The 16,734-nt window shown below is 36.9% G+C and overlaps 1 protein-coding gene across 3 annotated transcripts in view; it reads right to left on the minus strand.

Annotated features, from left to right (window-relative positions):
* The window catches only part of CngA (Cyclic nucleotide-gated ion channel subunit A), a 726,729-nt gene that overhangs the window by 311,603 nt on the left and 398,392 nt on the right, over positions 1 to 16,734 (minus strand). The window lies entirely within an intron of this gene.

Genomic DNA, 16,734 nt, shown 5'->3' on the forward strand with positions numbered 1-16,734 from the left:
TCCGGAGCTTTAATTTGGACGTGAAATGCGTTTCTTAACTACATCTAACCGCCTGGAAATTTCATTAATTGTAATTATTATTATTGCATGAATGCTTCATAATAATATAATATATTGCAGGCAGCAGTAGAGGAATTTATTTCCCCTTTATTATTATTATAACAAACTTAACACTAAACTTGAATAGCTCGATTCCACGGAAAAGATTGACCGCATGTGAGAGAAAAATAGAAAAATAGGTAAAACAATAACTATTTATGCATTCCATAATAATACTTTTGATGTATGTATGTATGTATGTATGTATGTATGTATGTATGTATGTATGTATGTGTGTATGTATGTATGTATATATATGTGTGTGTGTGTGAGTGCGTGTGTGTGTATTTGTATTTAAAGAACAATGACAGATAAAACTGCAATTTCAACAAATATGAAAAAACTATGAATCCATAAACCAATTAGAGGCAAAAATAAACAATCAAAGGAAAAATTACTAGTTGCTAGCGCAAGGAAAAGAACCTGAGCTGAAGACTGTCACTGACGGATATTTGGTTTTCAAATGTTCAGTCTCATAAATAACCCTAAAAGGGTGATCCTCCCGGCCATCATTGTAACCCATTAATTGCCTGATTTACGTTCAGGATACAAAGACTTCCCAAAACCTTGTTCTCTCAGCATGACAATTTTGTCGGTATCTGTTACGTAACCCGTTCAAGGTTTTCCAATTCTTTAAATTTAGAATGAAGAATATTTTAGAAAGAGCTTGATGGCGCGCGCAAAGCTGCGCTGGAACCCGGTGCCGCTGTCTCCACTAACCTCCCGATCCTCTACCTACCCCGCCCCCATCCGGGGCGGATAAGCAGGTTTGCAGGAAGACGGTGGACGTATCATGTCTCCCCTACCCTCCCGACCCCTACCTACCTTGATCCCATCAGGGGCGGACAAACGGGTTTGCAGGAGGAGGGTGGATGTGTCATGTCTCCCCTACCCTCCTGACCCCTACCTACCCTGACCCCATCATGGGCGGACAAACAGGTTTGCAGGAGGATGGTGGATGTGTCATGTCTCCCCTACCTACCCCGCCCCAGCCCGGGGTGGAAAAACAACAAACATCCACTCGGATTTTATCATTACAGAGTGAATCATTCACAACACCCTATACAACCTTTCACATTCCCCTGCTGCAAAACTTTGGAGGAGTTCCCGTGGTGAATCCTATGAATATTTTGCAGGAAGACTGAAGATGGATATAGTTTCACCCAGGTAGAGGACGTACAGTTTCAATTTGTTTTGGTTTCTGCTCCCACGAACATTTAAGGAAAATTAATGGACAGATGAACTGGCCGAATCTCTTACAGTGAATATGCTTCAGACACAATGATTTGTTCCACATCATAACTTCAGCTCGTGGATCGTAATCTTAAGAGCTTATGACAAAAACAATGTGAGAGAAAAGGATCGGTTTACCATCCCTAAAAAATGCAATAGACCTCAAGACAAATACAGATATATATATATATATGCCGACAAAAGAGTATATAGATATTTAAATATATATATATATATATATATATATATATATATATATATATATATATATATATATATATATATATATATATATATATATATATATATATATATCGTTGAGCAAGGCTGAGCAAGGCGGGACGTTTTTAAACAACTATGTGATCTGTGATCTAATCATTGAATTACGCACCTGACAGTTATTCGACTAAAGTTAATCGCAGCCAAGGGTCAATAGGGCGGAGACTATAACCTCATCTAAAGATATTGGACAGGAATGACATTGCTAAAAAGGTGGCCACTTTCTTGAAAAGGAAAAACCACAAGATGAAATAAACATACAAACAAAAACGCATTAGAGTTTGTAAATGCAAGCATACCCGCAAATACATCCATGCGCGTTTTAATATTCAAATGCAATATGCATACAAACATAAACATGCATTAGTGTGTGTAAATGCAAGCATACACGCAAACACATACATGCGTGTTTTAATATTCATATGCATGCATATTCATACATACACACCGCCACATCTGTTTAAATGTCAAAAAAACCTTACTCTAAACGGAACTTCATAAAATACTATTAGAATAATAATCTTCTAGTAAAAACCAAAGGCTCTCGTTTTTCACTCTCCTTCAAAATGTAGGATCGACAAAAGTTCCCCGAAAACTTCGGCTCAATTCCCAGGGCCATTCCAGAGAGCATAAAAAAGGAGCATATCATAATAACCTCTGGATTAAGGCCATTGTAAATGCATTCTCTTGGAATGTAAGAGCTCTCCTTCGAAAACGCGAAACCGTCTGGGATTGGCGAGAGAGAGAGAGAGAGAGAGAGAGAGAGAGAGAGAGAGAGAGAGAGAGAGAGAGAGAGAGAGAGAGAGAGAGGTTCAGAGCCGTAAATATAAAATAGAACAGAATATTTAGTTGAGGGAAAATGAAAAGAAAACTCATGAAATATCATAATTAAACATGAAATAAAAACTCATAATTAATCACATGAGAGAGAGAGAGAGAGAAGAAACGCAAATATAAAACAGAACAGAATATTTAATTGAGGGAAAATGAAAGAGAAACTCAGATATATCAACATGAAATAAAAATCAAAAATAACCACATAAGAGAGAGAGAGAGAGAGAGAGAGAGAGAGAGAGAGAGAGAGAGAGAGAGAGAGAGAGAGTTTCAGAGACGCAAATATAAAACAGAACAGAATATTTAATTGAAAGAGAAAAATATAAAACATGAAATAAAAATCAAAATCACATAAGAGAGTTAAGAGAGAGAGAGAGAGAGAGAGAGAGAGAGAGAGAGAGAGAGAGAGAGAGAGAGAGAGAGAGAGAGAGAGATTTCTTCATCCAGTTTCGTAATAAAATAAACTGGCTAGTAGAGAGTAATTTAGAACCCTCCTAAAGAGAGAATATTCATCCACAAATAAAATAATAATAATAATAATAATAATAATAATAATAATAATAATAATAATAATAATAATAAAATAACATACTTGGGGTCATGTTTTTTATGAAAAAATGGATAAACTGTTAAAATTTATATTAACCTTAATTCAAATCAGTAAAAAGTATAACAGAATAAGTATGAATGAATAGAATTATAACATGATTCACATAATGCATTAAATAACACTAACTGCAGCCAGCCGTCTTAATAACACTAGATATTTACACTTTTATCCCTTCCCATCCCTCTCTTCACACGTGGCTATCCAACTTCTTTAACTCAAAAATAAACTCAAACGCCTCCTTTTTGTGTGTTAATACACTGTTCAGTGCTTTGACTAAACTCCTTTATAAATGATACAAAGCCTCGCCAGTATCCAAGAGCGTTAAAATCCCATTCCAGGATCATATTTATAAGTCCATTTCGCTAGACTTTATTGTGATATGCTGGTCATGAAGTCAAATCGCTAAATTTAGATGCAAATTTCGGCAACGCTTGAAGTCTTTACTGGGCAGGTATCAACTTAGCGCTCATCTCTCCTCTTTGAACTGAGCCTGGGTTAGTCATGCGATGATTTTGGGGCTAGGGGTCCTATTCCTACCAAACACAGTCTTAAGTCTTATTCCTACCAAACACAGTCTTAAGTCTTATTCCTACCAAACACAGTCTTAAGTCCTATTCCTACCAAACACAGTTGGAAGTCTTATTCCTACCAAACACAGTCTTAAGTCTTATTCCTACCAAACACAGTCTTAAGTCTTATTCATAACAAACACAGTCTTAAGTCTTATTCCTACCAAACAGTCTTAAGTCTTATTCCTACCAAAAACAGTCTTAAGTCTTATTCCTACCAAACAGTCTTAAGTCCTATTCCTACCAAAAACAGTCTGAAGTCTTACTCCTATCAAAACAGTCTTAATTCCTATTTCCATCAAACACATTCTTAATTCCCACCAAACACACTCTTAAGTCTCATTCCTACCAAAGACAGTCTTAATTCCTATTACTACCAAACACAGTCTTTAGTCTACAGTTTATTTCCCTCTTACAGCCGTTCAATCATACTCTCGTACAATTTAGCATTAGGGACAAATATGGAGAACTGTACAAAAAAGAAAATTTCATTATTACAGTAGCAATAACAAAAGTTGCACCGGATGTTAATCATGCAATATATCAAGCAACGCTTTACTGAAAAACATCACTGAATCTTCCTACACGTTACTAAGATATATTTCTCATTAATTAAAAATATACTTGGATCTCTAACTAAAAAAAAATTATTGTACCTTCTGAATAATTTCTTCTAGACGGAGAACAGCACTTCGCGCGCGCGCACACACACACACACACACACACATATATAGATATATCTAACTAATATTTCCTATTATAAACGATGGCTCCAACCTACTGCCCTTCCAGTTTTCAGCTGATATTTAATATGAAACAATAAGTGCCAAAGCTTCTCTGTTCCAGGCAATGAACCCTACATTCCATATTACGTTCCAGGTGCTTGTTTGTTTCTTAGGTCTGCAAAGGCACAATGGGTTTTTAATAAAACGTGCCCACATCGTTCCGTCCTCGCCTGAAATACGAATGTGGGATATCTCTCATTAGTGAGACACCTATGAGAGAATGATGTTGGCTGAACTTTCTCTTAATGGGAAGAAGAAAGGTAAAGTCGTGCTTACACCACCATGAGAGAGAGAGAGAGAGAGAGAGAGAGAGAGAGAGAGAGAGAGAGAGAGAGAGAGAGAGAGAGAGAATTAAGTTAAGTATATCTTAGTTTAACCAGACCACTGAGCTGATTAACAGCTCTCCTAGGGCTGGCCCGAAGGATTAGATTTATTTTACGTGGCTGAGAACCAATTGGTTACCTAACAACGGGACCTACAGCTTATTGTGGAATCCGAACCACATTATAACGAGAAATGAATTTCTATCAGCAGAAATAAACTTCTCTAATTCTTCATTGGCCGGTCGGAGAATCGAACGCGGGCCCAGCAGAGTACTAGCCGAGAACGATACCAACCTGTCCAATGAGGAACAGAGAGAGAGAGAGAGAGAGAGAGAGAGAGAGAGAGAGAGAGAGAGAGAGAGAGTTACAAGGAGTTAGAAGAGCAGGTTTTACTGTTCATTCACAGTATTCTAATGCTTTTGTCTAGCTTTCTTTTAAACTCTTCTACACAGCCGCTGTTTCCAACCTCTGGTAGCAGTTTGTTCCATGTGTCACATATCTTGTATGTGAAGAAGTTCCCACCATGAGACGTGTTGTCTCTCTTCAGTTCTAGTTTCCAAGTATTAGCCATAGTCCTACTAAGAACTGTTAAGAGAAAATGGCAAAGGAGAGAGAGAGAGAGAGAGAGAGAGAGAGAGAGAGAGAGAGAGAGAGAGAGAGAGAGAGAGAAATTATTAGCTACGGTCCTACTAAGAACGTTTAAGAGAAAATGGCAAACATATGAGAGAGAGAGAGAGAGAGAGAGAGAGAGAGAGAGAGAGAGAGAGAGAGAGAGAGAGAGAGAGAGGTTCTTAGCCACAGTCCTATCAAACACTGTTATGATAAAATGGCAAACGTAATAATAGCAGTGCAGAGCAAAGATCTAGAACTGAAGAAAATGATCAAGAGAAAAACAAGTTTCAATTAAAACAGTGTTTGAAACGTCCCTTGAGTATCTGAAATACCTACCATCCATTTTACATGTTTTAATGCGGCATACAATATCGCAATCCGCAGGTTCATGAAGGCACTAAGCAAAACTTCATATGCAGTTCCATAATTGCATGAATAATTAATGTTTGCCATGGAGCCAAAAACTTAGAATAGGCAGCTTTTAAAACCGAAAAACTGAAATGAATCATGACGTCAGTAAATGATATCAGGAAATTTCGAATGTGACTGAAGCCTTATACGATATGTATGTATGTATGTATATTTATTAACAGGCCCTCAATGAGACTGGATGATATCTAGCGGAGATATTTATTTAATAAAAGTTACAACCTGGATACCATCCAGTTTCAATGAGGTCCTGTTAGTAATTGTATTAATGCACAGCTAATTGTGTAAGTGGTAAAGTTAATGTATGTATATATATGTAATATATAAAATGACGCCCACACATAAACACATAAAGCACTATACACACATGTTTATGGTTATCTTTATATATATTATATATATACATATATATCTATATACATTGTATATATATTATATATACATATAAATATATACATATGCATATATATATATATATATATATATATATATATATATATATATATATATATATATATATATAAACAGCCCACACATAACGATTACGTCACACGTCAACTCGAAGAAAAAATATAGAACTGGTTAGCTGAACAAACATGAAGCCCTTGACAGATTGACATTTACCCAAAGGCATTGCCATGAAGTAGAGATCATCCGCACCCAAACCCGCACCCACGCCCACGCCCCCACATCACCCACTTTCCTATTCGGCCGTAATACTGATAAACATACACAGGTGTTAATGTAAACAATGAAGGTGTTGTGGACATGGAAGGGTGGCGCTACTGATGCCATCCTTTGATTTGTACAAAGGGGATTTATACAGGTGCAGGATCAAAGTGCCTTATGGTTTGCAGTTCTTGATAATAATAATAATAATAATAATAATAATAATAATAATAATAATAATAATAATAATAATAATAATAATAATTGTAACTGCAATGAGTATCATTACTCTATTAGATAACATTATTATCACAAAGGATGGCTAGCAATTTCATATATTGTTAATCATCAGCACTATAACAACCTCAACAACAGTAATAAAATGATAATGATATTAATAATAAAAATAATAATTATATTATAATAATATCATTACCTTATAAACGAACAGTAATATCAATCACGATGGGTAGTAGCTTTAATGTAATAATCTAAATAATAAGAACAACAACAGCGTTAATAATAATAATAATAATAATAATAATATATTGGTCTAATTAAATACTGCTTACTAGTGAAACCATACTTTATAAAACTAGTAACTGGAGATGGCAAATCCAGGCCCCTAAGACGTCTCGTGCCGTCCCGAACACTGGCCAGAGGTACCTCGGGCTGGATGACAGCAGGTCTAACTGTGTAGTACCGTTGTTGCATAAAAAGAAAATGAGCATGTTTGCACTCATACAGGGATTATGATTTTTGCCAAAATCGATAACAATGACCTGACTGGTATAAAAAAATTTTATGGTGGCATCATTACTTTTCTTGTCTTTGTCAAAATGATTACGAAGAATTATCATTTCTAATGACACCATTCCCAAAAGATATTTTGTTTTCTTGATGTTTTCAATCAAGTATCCCCTCTCCCAGATTTCGGGGTAGAGATGGGAGGAGGGGTAAGTGTTGATGGGAGGAGGAGGAGGAGGAGGAGGAGGAGGAGGAGGAGGAGGGGAGGGGGGAGGAGGGGGGGAAGCCTCCGAGACATCAAGCGCGGGCGACAGCGCCGAATACAATTACCCGGAGCGTTGCTTGATAATGGAAATTCCGATTCTGTTCCCCTGCTTTGAAAGCTTTTGGCTGAACGGACAACAGTCGAAAGTCCGTATGACCTTTCAGAGTCTTTAATAAAAGGATGTTGGAGGGGGGAGGGGAAGGGGAGTGAGGTGGGAGGATGTTAGGAGAACATACTAAAGTCTGGGGCAATGACACACACACACACACACAGGGGTCATGCAAATCTAAAATTAGGAAAAATGAAGCGAAACGTAATTCTTGAGAGAGAGAGAGAGAGGGGGGGAATGTCACTTTTTAACTGGAGCGAACTGCCATTCCTGAAAAGGAGGAGGAAAGTGATTCCTGAAATGGAGTGAATGCAATTCTTGTCAAGAGGCGATGGAAGACACTGAATGATGTTTCAATTCAATTTCGTTTTACTTTTCTGCAAAATACAATTACTGATTCTTTTTTACGTTCATACTGTACTGCTTCATATTTAACGAAATACAGTTGCAGTAATCTAGGGAAAGACAGTGAGATACACTTGACTGATTAGTCTATAAATAAAAGGAAATAAAGTGAAATACAGTGGACTGATTAATCTATGAACGAAGAGACAGAAATAATCTAAAGTTATTTACCTATGACCGGAAATTCTGTCGAGACATTAATCTATTAAAGTTCCAGTGAATTATGTACACACGAAAAGACAGTGGAATACTGTTTACTGATTAATCTCGAAAGGAGAGACGATGAAATAAAGTGATTATTCTACGAACGAAAAGTGAATGAAATACTGAGTAATAATTAATCTACGAACGACCAGATATAAATAAAAGATAGGATTATAGCTCAACGCATCCCGCAACTATACAGGTACTCGCACAGAACATGTACGTGGATTTTGGTCCTTAACTTTACAAAATTTCCAAGCTCTTCCGGACAACGGCTCTCAAATTGCCGTGCTGATTTGACGAATCGTGATGTTCTGGGTTACTGAATTGGATTTGTATCTTTAAAATCTGAGTTTTCTGGATACAGCAGTTCTTATAGAATTTTATAACACAATTGTTCTTGTCGCGTTTGCTAACATGGAATCTAGTATTAAACTTATCTTCTGCAAGTGTATCAAGATCTTTTGCTCCCAGGTTTTATCTTGAAAGTGCATTAATTACCAGTTTTTATAAAGAAGTTCAAAGCACTTATTGACAATACTTACTCAATAATAAATTATAAAACAAGATCCTTCCACACGTTGCCCCAAGATCAAAGCTTCTGAACAGGCTGTTTTCTAGAGTCATCCAAGAAGCAAAATCCCTCATCACTAATGTCAAAGTTGCCATTTTTCAGATTTCAACAGAACCTCGATGGCAGCAAACTGCCTTGGTATGTCGATTCAGTAATTACCCTCCCTGAATAAACGGGTCTACAGAGAGTTCCCGGATGGGTGACTATGAATGTCTCGTACATGTCTAGTAGCTGTCGGCACTAAGTCACCTAAAATTATCAAGGTTTCTTGTTGAGTCTCTTCAACCTGTTTGACTTGACATCAAAATAAGCCCTCATTCAGTGCTGGCAGGTTTAAAGCATAAGCTTTTGAAAAGCAGTTTGTTGGCAACTTTAAAGGTCACGAGAGTTCTGCCGCAAATGATAGAATAGAGAATATAACAAATTATATATAATTTTCGGATTCCACAATAAAGGCCAACTAATTGGTTCTTAGCCACGTAAAATAAGTCGAGGCCATTCAGTGCTGAAGCTGTTAATCAGCTCAGTGGTCAGCAAAAAAGGTCTGAAAGGTGCAACTTAAAAGGTTGAGAGAAAACCTAGGCCCAGCTGCAAAATGATAGAGCAGAATTTTATTGTTAGCCAAAGGAGGGTGACCTACCAGAAAGTAAGATGGAAAGAAGATAACAGTAAAAAGGTTTGAAATGAAGGAACAGCAGTTGCACTACGATTTTATTGTTAAAAGATAAGATGGAAGAAACAAATTTGAAATATAACATTCTGTGCTGCTTAACAGAAATCAAAACCAGTTCGCTAGTCGAAAATAAACCAGTTTGGTTGAAACTAAGACTTTTTTAACGGAAATGATCAAAGTGATGGCTACAAAGAATGATCCTGTATCAAAAGGACTGCCAAATCCGTTGTTGCTAACCATCATAGCTTTCCAATAACGAGGAGTGGTCCAAAAGTTGAAAAACTAACAAACACCCACATACACACACACACATATACACACATACACACACATATATATATATATATATATATATATATATATATATATATATATATATCAGAAACACAAATTTGGCTACCAGGCGCCAAGCTTACTAATAAAGACGACACAAAGTTTACATAAAACAAATCCGGAAACCGGGAATACAGATTCAAAAGCAGCCCACAAAGTTTATGATGAGAGAAAAATCTTTAAAAAAATATGTTAAACACCAAATCCCTTTAACTCCATCAAACAGGACAGAAACCATTAGCACGGAAATATCTAAATCTCACGACAGACGAAAGTCACATAGAAACCAGAACGATTCCTGAAAAAAAATTTTGTAGCTACAGAAAATATTCGAGAGGATTTATTGTCAGTTCAGTAGGGCTTCTTAACACTTCAATAATTCTTGCCTCGTTGTATTGTCAAGGCGGAAAAAATGTTCCAGAAACTGTATTTTTCAACATAGAGAAATTCCAAGAGACGTTTCAAACTTGTATTTTATATCTAAAATGGATATTTAGGATATATTCACAGTTATTTCTTTTTATATTTTGGTTATTAAAAAAAATTATCGACTTGTCACCGAATCTTCATTATCACACACACACTGAGACATTCCAACTTAACCAACTTTGTTTTTCATTCCAAATCTGAGTTAGTAAGAATGATTTATTTATTCATTTGATATTTGTTAATTCTGTGTGTCTCAGAAAACCATTCATGTTAAAATTTTCAAGCTATCATGAAGGAAAACGATGTATGTTTACAAACATACATACGGACTTTCGTTAGACGTAACAGAACCATGTTGTGTACATGAAACAAAGGTCTCCTTGATATTAATTTCATACTGTTTACGAGTATATCCAGTCGCCCTTCTGCCAGCTAGCCCTTTCATTCTCATTTGCAGGCCGCATGAAGAAGGGACCTCGTCTTATTTGAGTTTTATGCCGGCTACAACTAAAATGTGGAGCAGTTTGCTTACAGCAGTTGTGGAATCTGCTGATCTCCAAATACTTATGCAAAGAGCAAATTCATTCCAGTTCTCTGCTGATGTCTCCTGAATTTCAGGTGTAACGGTTTTAATTTCTATCCCCTCAAATTTATTGATATGTCACCTTCTCTTTACCCTTCTCTTACTTCCCACTGAGCATCGTATTCTTTGGAAGCTTGAATTTCAAGTCAGTGACCCCTGTGGGCTTGTTCCACATGAATAGGGTTCATAATAATAATAATAATAATAATAATAATAATAATAATAATAATAATAATAATAATAATAATAATAATTTAACTATAACTAGCCTCTCCCCGCAGGTTGATTTCACTTTGGAACCCTCTTGGGTTTATGGTCTGTTGACTCTGTCTTTAAGAGTTTTCAGCTGAAGATTTAAAAAAGAAAGAAAGAAAGAAAGACTATCCTTTCACTGACATATTGCTATTTACATTATAATAAATCAATTCTTGATGGAAAATTTTGTGAACAATATGCTACACAAAAAGTTATTAATATTAGTTTACTGCCCACGTTATCCACGTTAAGTCAAACTTTATAGTCTTTCAATTTTATACTCGGTGTGATAATCAAATACCCTCATAAATATTCAAGAGGACAAAAAAATTACAACGAAATTATATTAAACATTTTTTCTAACCATAACAGATATTCTGAGAGAAGCTTACGGTTACTTGCTTCCACAGTTTCCTGTCTTTTACCTACCCTTTTACTTTTCCGTGCTATATTTAATTCTTTATTCTTGTCTTCTCTTTCTTTACTCTAGTATTTTCTTTTTTCACATGAGGACATTTCATTCGTGAAGGCTTGCTGGGCAATTACATGACCTTTCATACTGATTCGCAACAACGCATATAAACAAATATAAAAAAAACAAAAATACAAAGGTTTCGAAGTACAGAAAAATTACAGCAGATCATCTGAGCTTGAGGGTGGCAGGGGGAGGTAGGAATGGGTCACAGAAAGGCTAGCAAAGTTAAGAAACTGAATGAATCTGAATGATTTTAATTACGTTTGACACCATGCGAAAAAAAGAATCAATAAATAAAAGAAGAAAATATGCACTTCTACCAGTATCCCTTCATACTGACTAACCATGCAATATCTTGAGAGGATATGAGAAACTCAGGTTGGTACAACATCTCATAACATTACCGAGAAATTACGTCTCTTTCATTTCAGGTAACGAAATGTACACAAAAAGTCACCTTACTTTTGCAAAACGGCAGAGTATCTCAATGTGTTTTTAATCTGCTTTCGCTTTAGTAAACCTTAATGGTTTTCAGGTTTTTAATAACCATTAGCACGACTATACTTCATCAAAGCATCGTATATAGTGTCCAAAACATTCAGACGAACCAGACTGGTTAATTTGATTCTGTAGATGGCGTCATAACTTCTGCGGTAATCCGCCATATGTTATATACGGGTGTATATACAAAACAACATTTATATATACACTGTTTATGCAGCATCTTTTCACCTTTACAAAGAGCTTTTGTGGAGAAGAGTCGAAAATGAAACAAAAAATAATGGAGTACAAAACTGAAAATAGATCAGAGAGCTTTGAAAGCAAAGATTACAATCAATGATAACCATGATAAGGCTATGTGTAACAAGCAGAGTAACCAACCACACTTGAGACGAATAATCGGGAAAATAGTAACACTAGTTAGGAAAAAACAAACAAATAAAAAATGCGCCGAAGTTTCTTCGGCGCAATCGGTGTTTTCTGTACAGCGTATAATCAAGTCCACCGAAGATAGATCTATCTTTTGGTGGCCTCGGTATAATGCTGTATGAGCCGCGGCCCATGAAACTTTAACTATGACCCCGTGGTGGCCTGTCCTTTCTCGTTGCCAGATGCACGGTTATGACTAACTTTGACCTTAAATAAAATAAAAGCTACTGAGGCTAGAGGGCTGCAGTTTGGTATGTTTGATGACTGGAGGGTGGATGAACAACATACCAATTTGCAGCCCTCTAGCCTCAGTAGTTTTTATGATCTGAGGGAGGACAGAAAAATTCCGAAAAGGAAAAACTGCGGACGGACAGACAAAGCCGGCACAATAGTTTTCTTTACAGAAAACTAAAATGCTCTGGAGAAAAGGGGTCGGGTCTTTCGAGTAGAAAAGGTAGGAAGATAAATATAAATTACATGTGATATGACGTAATTTAAACGTTAAATTAATAGTCACTATCAATATGGCATTTTATAAAAAATACAAATGCACTGGGAGATCGAGAAAAAATTAATATATTTACAAGAAAGTAGTTTTACTACTATACAGAAGTAAAACACATATATAAGGAGACAGAAATAACGACGTTGTTGACAATAAATAATCATAAGTGTGGCATTTAGCTATTGTGTATGGCTGTCAGCAAATACACACTCAGAAACTCAAACACACACACTCAGTGAGAAAGTTGATAGAATAACGGTCAATACAACGAGGATGAAGAAAGGGGAAGAAGACAGACAAACACACACACACACACACATAATATCCCTTTATCACTGATATTATGATATGTTATACATACACACACAAACACGCGCACATATATGTATGTAAATATATGTGCGCACGTGTGTTTATACCGGGAAAGAAGGGAAAGCATATGCATTAAAACACTTTCACGTCTTAATCCCGCAGCCCATAAAAACGTCGAGTAAGTGATATTTAAACAAGGCCTTTATCACTGCAGTAATCCCGTTTGCTGTGATGACCCCAATTTCTCTTTTAAACTCTCGCAAAGCTTCACGGGCTTCCTAAATGCCCCGGCAGCTTCCATTAGCCTCCATGGAAGCCTTTAATAAGAGCATGGGCAGCATATAATTGAATCTGATAAGCCAAAGCTGTCCTCCATTACGTCGTCGGTTGTGATATAAACTGACGCCAGCGCAAATAAGAGAGAAGAGAGAGAGAGAGAGAGAGAGAGAGAGAGAGAGAGAGAGAGAGAGAGATTGTTGAAAACTTTCCTTAAGGAAAGAGTCAAAGAGTCAATGTAAAAGAATCCTTCTAGTATGAAGGAAGGAAATAAAATGAACAGAGAGAGAGAGAGAGAGAGAGAGAGAGAGAGAGAGAGAGAGAGAGAGAGAGAGAGAGAGAGAGAGAGAGATTGTTGAAAACTTTCCTTAAGGAAAGAGTCAGTTGTAAAAGAATCCTTCTAGTATGAAGGAAGGAAATAAAATGAACAAGAGAGAGAAAGAGAGAGAGAGAGAGAGAGAGAGAGAGAGAGAGAGAGAGAGAGAGAGAGAGAGACTGCTGACCATTTTCCTAAAGGAAAGAATCATTGCAAGAGAAGAATATGGAGAGAAAATTAAGAGAGAGAGAGAGAGAGAGAGAGAGAGAGAGAGAGAGAGAGATGAACACTTCCCTTAAGGAATGAGTCCATGCAAAAGAATCCTTTGAATATGAGGAAAGGAGTTAAAACAGAGAGAGAGAGAGAGAGAGAGAGAGAGAGAGAGAGAGAGAGAGAGAGAGAGAGAGAGAAAATTGAAAACTTCCCTTAAGGAATGAGTCCATGCAAAAGAATCCTTTGAATATGAGGAAAGGAAATAAAATGAGAGAGAGAGAGAGAGAGAGAGAGAGAGAGAGAGAGAGAGAGAGAATGAGTCCAGCAAAAGAATCCTTTGAATATGAGAAAGGAGTTAAAGAGAGAGAGAGAGAGAGAGAGAGAGAGAGAGAGAGAGTTGAAAACTTCCCTTAAGGAATGAGTCCATGCAAAAGAATCCTGAGAATATGAGAATATGAAAGAAAATAAAATGAGAGAGAGAGAGAGAGAGAGAGAGAGAGAGAGAGAGAGAGAGAGAGAGAGAGAGAGACTGCTAAACACTTCCCCATAAGGAACGAGTCAAAGCCAATGAATCCTTTGAATACGAAAGAAAATAAAATGTGAGAGAGAGAGAGAGAGAGAGAGAGAGAGAGAGAGAGAGAGAGAGAGAGAGAGAGAGAGAGAGAATGTTGAAAACTTCCCTTAAGGAAACAGTCAAGGTAAGAGAATCCTTCACGTATGAGGGAAGGGAACAAAACAGAGAAAAATGTGGCAAGCTCAGGATCTCGGTCACAAAACAAATCCTGACCTAAGCATCCTTTAGGCGTCCTTTCCCAAGCCCCCTGCACTTAACCAGTTTACTTAACCTCAAACTTCCTCTTATTCCTTTTTCCACTAAAACTCGGTATCGCCGACCTTTGTTGTTGTAACGCCAGTAAATACTGTAAGTCAATCTTCCTATCCACTGAAACTTTACAAATTGCTCCGTATTAGATCAGGAAGATTTAACTCGGCCATTAATCAACATTCAAAGCTATGGAGTCTTTTTTAACCTTTGAAGAAACCGTGGGAAGGGGGGAGGGGGGGGGGGAGGTTAATCGGATTTCAAGCCAGCACAAGGTTTAAGAGGACACACACACGTACACACACACACATACAAAGAAACAACAACAACATGAAAAACTACACTCAGGGAAGCGAGAGACACGTAACAAAATAGAAAACACTCACATTTCCGAGCAATAATTCTCTTCATCTTACAATGTTCAAAATTTATTTGTGACAAGGGCATAAAATCAATGACCCCTCATCTCTGATGAGAATTCCGCTTCAATCCGAAAAATGATTCCTGCTAAATGTGGTCTCAGGTAAATAGAAGTCAGCTATTTTACTTGCATTTCCATGGGTAGTAATGGATGGGGGGGGCCCCTCATTTATAAATATTGACATTTGTGGTTACTTGCAAGTATCACTTCTTACTACGATATTCCTGTCAATTTCTTGTTTTCAAACCTGAGGACTCTATTTTGTGTAAACTTGCTTTGCAGCTATATGGCCTTTGTGGCTAACTAATTAAAAATATGCTTATTAAAATCAATATTCATTGTTTTTCAAGTCTTTCAGAAAAAAAAACCTTGATTTAAAGTAATGGCATTAGCCTCTTCAATCCGGTCCAACTATATGGGCCGCTGTCCCTACGCAAGAGAATACCCTACCCTACCCCCAAAAAAGAAAACAAAAATAATACCCAAAATAAAATCCTCTAGTTAAGAAATTCCATTCGGAAACGACAGTCCCCAACATTCCACCGTCTTGGCACGATACCGAATAAACAGGTCACCCAATAATTCTCGGGAAATGCTGACGTCGCGTGGGCGAAATTCCCGCACATGAAGCAACCGGGTTTCAGCCAAGACCTTCCGGCCATTCGGAAAGGAAGAAAGATCCCGCTGCGCCGCTTTCGAGAGCGGACGGAGGGGCAAGGGAAATCTGAAACGTCTCATTCTTCTTATTCTTGATGATGGACGCTGTGGGGTTTTGACCTATCCTGATTCCATTGAAGATAATAATGGGAATTATCATAATGATTTTTCCTGATATTACCCTACTTCTTTTTCTTCTCATTATTGCTGTTATTCCATAATGTATACATTTTCTCATGGAACAAGGCATAAGCTGTTAGCAATAACAATTTTATTATTTACCTCATTACGTTACGTTGCCCATTATTATTATTATTATTATTATTATTATTATTATTATTATTATTACTATTATTATTATCACATTAAATGTAGAAATTTATGAAACAAAACCCAAGCTCGCCATATTCACAAGCACATTTAATCGGAATGGAAACCTCATGAGAGATTCAAGATCATTAACACAAAATACACCTAAAAGCATAAAAACTTAAGAAAAAGAACTACTTATATCGAAAAATAAAAGTCAGTAAAAAAAAAAAAAAAGTAAAAATCGAGGTAAACCTACTCTTCAAACCCAATTTTCCTCATTTCCTTTCATACCGAGTTCCTCCCTAAAGGATAAATCAAGTGGTGTGGGTGAGGGGGTTATGGGTGGTCCATGGTGGTGGTGGCGGGAAGAGAACCCAGGACATACACCTCCCACTCCCCCAAAAACCATCATCATGGAACAGAAGCACCGTTATAAAGAGGCATCGAGCGAGCAAGCACGTCCTCCCCCCAAAAT

Source organism: Macrobrachium rosenbergii, chromosome 26 (genome assembly GCF_040412425.1).
Source record: "Macrobrachium rosenbergii isolate ZJJX-2024 chromosome 26, ASM4041242v1, whole genome shotgun sequence".
Classification (NCBI taxonomy): Eukaryota; Metazoa; Arthropoda; class Malacostraca; order Decapoda; family Palaemonidae; genus Macrobrachium; species Macrobrachium rosenbergii.